The 4730-nt window shown below is 41.6% G+C and overlaps 1 pseudogene; it reads left to right on the forward strand.

Moving 5' to 3' along the window:
- The first annotated feature begins 1364 nt into the window (after nucleotides 1-1364).
- LOC102765245 overlaps nucleotides 1365-4730 on the forward strand; it is a 6150-nt pseudogene continuing 2784 nt past the window's right edge.

A 4730-nucleotide genomic window follows, 5' to 3' on the forward strand; every position in this document is an offset into this window, starting at 1 on the left:
GTATAAAATTCCAATTTTCCATGGTTGGTGTAATAAATTATAACAGTGCCAGTGTGGCTTTTGGCACACAGGTGATCCTCAATGAATGAGAGTTACCACAGTTAACTTCATTATAAGGGAATATAATGAAGGCAATATGGAATCACAGAGAACACATACTCTTTGAAACTATTCAGGGGGGTGGGGGTGGAATAAAGGCATCAAGTCACCAAGTCAACACCATACTTCAGGGTTTTACAGCATCACTGCTTATGTACCACTTAGCAACTCATGGACGCCTATTAACTTGTCACTTGGAGACCTCTGCTCAGGGCTCTGTGTCCCTTTCTGTCCACAGTGACATCTGACGTCTAACTCTTCACTTTGCTGATGGACCTGGGATGTCTGCTAAGGAGAAAAACAGAGGAACATTGAGAGCACATAACCATTAAAATTAATTGCTCACAAACATTAGAACCCAGACATCCATTGCAGTCATGAAATATGGATAAGGATTTTCTGAAAGCCATTTATATTAAATTACTTTTATAATAGTATTTAACTTTTAAGCATTAAATATTTAGTGCTCCTTTTTGTCATTTGCAAAGAAATTTCCAGCTGTTTCGTAGCTGGAGGAATCTATGCCCATCCTGTCTTGAGGGCCTACAGGGTTGAACATTAGACCAACAGCTTTTAGAATTGAGACCAGCAGACATCAGTGACTCCAAATCAGCCAACTCTCATTCATTCAACAAAAATTTGCTGAAACCCTTGGTGTTCCAGATATGGGGATATAAACATATATAAAGCATGATCCCTGAACTAAAAAAACTAGCAAGACAGACACAAAAATATTTACAATGTGTTGCCTATATTTCCCCTACTGTCATCTCCAACAAAATCACTTAATAGCTTTTGAAATGCATCTTAACTCTTTCTCAATTCCATATCTTTGCCTTTTACTTCTGCCTTAACAGCTCCCTTCTGCCCAGCCATCTCCCAATTCTCTTTATGGACATACTTCAACTGATACTGGTAACAGCACTTTCAGCAGGCTTTCCTGGGCACCACCTGCAATCTGATTTACTAGTAGATGCCTGTCTTACTAACCCTCAATCCACCCTGTGCATTCTTCAGTCATAACACCAATCACTCTACTCTAAAAATGTTGATTCACTTAAGTCTCTCCTGGCAGCCTGTGAGTTATTGGCATCAAATTCATCATTTTATCCCTGATGTCCTCTTCAGTGCCTGACACAGAGTAGGCATTCAATAAACTTTTTCCAAGTCAATAAATTAATTGAGTAATTGATCTAATATAAATGTTATAATAGATAGATTTACTAGGTATAGTGCGAGTATATACAACTAACTGCCTGTAGGACATGAGGAAGAGGGATGCTATCAAAGAATACTTAGAAGTGATCATGACAGTTAAGCAAATTCCTGAAATACCAGGTATATTATAATTATGGCCATTAAAAACTAAAATTACATAATTATCATTGTGCTCTCAAACTACTACTTCAAATATTTTCATATCTAATTAGCATTGCATGGCCTCTGGTCTTGTCCTTACTGTATTATCTATCACATCACCATCACTACACCCACTAACACCATCCTGGACATCAAAGAACCAGCATGAACAAAGAAAAGAAGAAATGGTCTTTTTCCCATTTCCTACATACTTTAGATAGTGTGAAGTCCCCTAACTATTAGCCCTCTGCTAAGGTATACAGAAAGAATTCCAACCAGGCACCTGTCTTAAGCCTAGTTGTCTCATAGGAAAGTCACCATCCCAACTCTGATTTCAATCCATAAGCTTATTAAAGCCACCCTGTTATGGATAGAACTCTTAATCTATGAGATATTATAGCAACAACAGGATTCAGAGAGACACCGATTACCTCCTGACTCCATTTCAACCCCTCAGAGAGTTTTTCAAAAGACATAAGGTTGAAGAAGTTCCGGGATCCTCTAGCCCTAAATTATGTAGACTCCTGTGATTATCATTACCTAATACAACCTCAGTTTGAGCCACCACAAAATAAAGTTGATGACTGATGATTCACTAAATTGGATTAGAAATCTGTTACTATTTCTAGGAAAAGTATTTTATGTGGAGAGAGAGAGAGAGAGAGAGAGAGAGAGAGAGAGAGAGAGAGAGAATAGGGGCCAATCTCTGCACACAGGGATGGGACCTCTATTTACTTTCTCTGTAACTTTGGGTTCATTTGGCTTGCAAGATGCTGGAATACCCTTTAAGTACACCCAAAGGGGGTTACCCACCCCATGCCATGTATGCAGGCCTTGCTCCATCTGCAAACCCCTTTGACCTGTACTTGAAACAGGTCAAGTTGCTGTGTCTTCTTGAATTTTTAAGATAAAAGTGTTGGCATAGTAGAACAAAAAAATGTCTAAACACAAAAGAAGTTTACGAGTTGTCTATGTAACAGTATGGGCAGGTGAATGGGTTGTCAGTGGGAACAGGGGTAAGGTCCTGCTCCACACAGTCTTTAGGGAACTACACTGACAGAGACTGCCATCGGTCCCATGTGCGTTCTGTCACCCCAGGGAGGATCTCCATTACAGCTAGCTACAAAGACAAGAACACCTGAAAGAAAGGCACATCACTTCTGCTCATCTTCCATTGGGTAGAACTTAGTCACGTGGCCACATCTATCTGCAAGGAAGACTGGGAATGTCATCTATTGGTGTGCTCCAGAAGAAGAGAGGAACACAGATTTTGGTAAACACCTATTAATGGAAACACCTTGAATTTTTTTTAAAGAGTATTCATGCAACAATAGCAGACCTAGGACCGCAAGGGCAAGAACACAGTAGATCTGAATTCAAACCCTGGCACTCCACCTGCCCACAATCCTCTCTGAGGCTTAGGTCCTTCATCCCCCAAACAGAGATAAACACCTATGTAGGATTGACTGAGCTCATGGGTGTCAAACACCTAACACAGTGCCTGGCGCATACAACAGTAAGCATGCAACAAATGCAGTGATGCTGGTGGCAATTTGCAGGTAGTGACTATTCATGGGTAAGAGATGATCGTTTTGCAATATGGAAAAAAAGTAAGTGCCAGGCTCTAACCTGTGATGGAGGAATTAGTCCCCAGTTCAGTTCACGCTTTTCTTCCCCCACCTCGGCACTTGTTCCCATGGGCCCCACTCCACCTGCGTGGGATTGCTTAGCGTTTGCTCATAGACCCAAACATCCCATCCCTACCAGAGAGTGCTCCTGTTCAGCCTTTAACTGCAGCCCAGGCAAGCCGCTGGGGTCATTCTGCCTGTCACAGCGCAGAAAAGTCCAACCATCATATGCTGACGGCATTGCACCCACCACTGGGTGCACAAATACACACGGGCTGGAAGGGAGGCTGACTGCCCAGCAAGTCCATTTGTTCTTTGCTTTAGAGTGATCAATCATTTACTCAGATTTCAGTGAAATGGCCTGAAACGGGGAAGGAAGAAAAGAGCCCAGAGCTGGGGCACCACCGATTAGAGGCGAGTCTCAGCAGTGGAACGGAGCAGGCAGGCACGTCAGGAGCAGCAAAGCCCTCGGGCTCTGGGTTTCTCAGCCAGGAGATGAGGAGATGCAGCAAGATTGAGACTCAGTAGGGATCTGCTGCTCTGGCTTCTGCTGAACTTCAGATGCAGTCACTTGCCAAGGCACTTTTTCAGTTCAAGGTCATTCCTGGAGTCCCACCCTCAACTTCTGGAGCACCAGCCCCTCCAGTTCATTTCAGGCAGCTCTCCTTCAGCAACTACCAATACATGCGTATCAAAAACCTTTCACCCATTAAGCAATTCTACCATCAGTAACCTATCCCAAGGAAGTAATCCTGAATATGGACATTGCCTTATGCACAAAGATGCCCACCAGCAATGCTATAATAACAAAATAGTGGAAACATCCTCTACAATTGGTTGGAATTCTATTGCCAGGCCAACAGCAAGGAATGTATTTAGAGTATGGAACACCAAAACGTTAAAGTACATGTTTACCATAAATTTATGATAAAGGAAGTTCTGTAGACTATTCTGTTAAGTGAGAGGAGTAAGGAACAACAGCAGTATGAATACAGCTCTGTAAGAAATAAATAAACAGAACTAAGATTATGTAAGATATTGTCATTACTGGGTGAAAGGTGCAAGAAAATCGCCATCATTTTTGCAACTTCTTGTAAGGTTATCTTAAAATAAAAATTATTTTTTTTAAATATCAGAAGCAATTGTGCATGAGGAGGTAGCATAAAATAATGGCTTTAACAAAAATAAGCATAGGGGATCAGTTATGCAAGGGATTTTAAATCCAATCCACTCTCCACTGAATCTCTGCTTTGCCTCCCTGTTTCATCTGAGAATTCTTTCCCGATTCCCAAAGGCATTGAAGAATTCTGTCATCTATGTTCCCCTATGTGCCTTGGGCAGCCAATAAAAATCCTGACCATACAGAATCATTAAGAGCACTATTTTGCTCACCTCTCTCACAAGACTTCTAGTTTCTTGAGAGCTGTGGCATGTTCACTCCTGCTCCCCTAGAGTATGGCATGTGTCTAAAATAGTGCCTTAATATTTGTTGAATTATTGAATGAATGAATGAGCAAGTAAATGCTGTGCTCAGGTTCACCGAAAGAGGTCCAAATATTTCCAAAATAGCTTCTTCCTCAGACCAACTACGAGGTCTCCTGGTCAACAGCCACTTCCATTGAAGTCGAATAGGACAGAGTGATC

The sequence above is a fragment of the Myotis davidii genome, unplaced genomic scaffold (assembly GCF_000327345.1).
Source record: "Myotis davidii unplaced genomic scaffold, ASM32734v1 scaffold265, whole genome shotgun sequence".
In the NCBI taxonomy this organism is placed as follows: Eukaryota; Metazoa; Chordata; class Mammalia; order Chiroptera; family Vespertilionidae; genus Myotis; species Myotis davidii.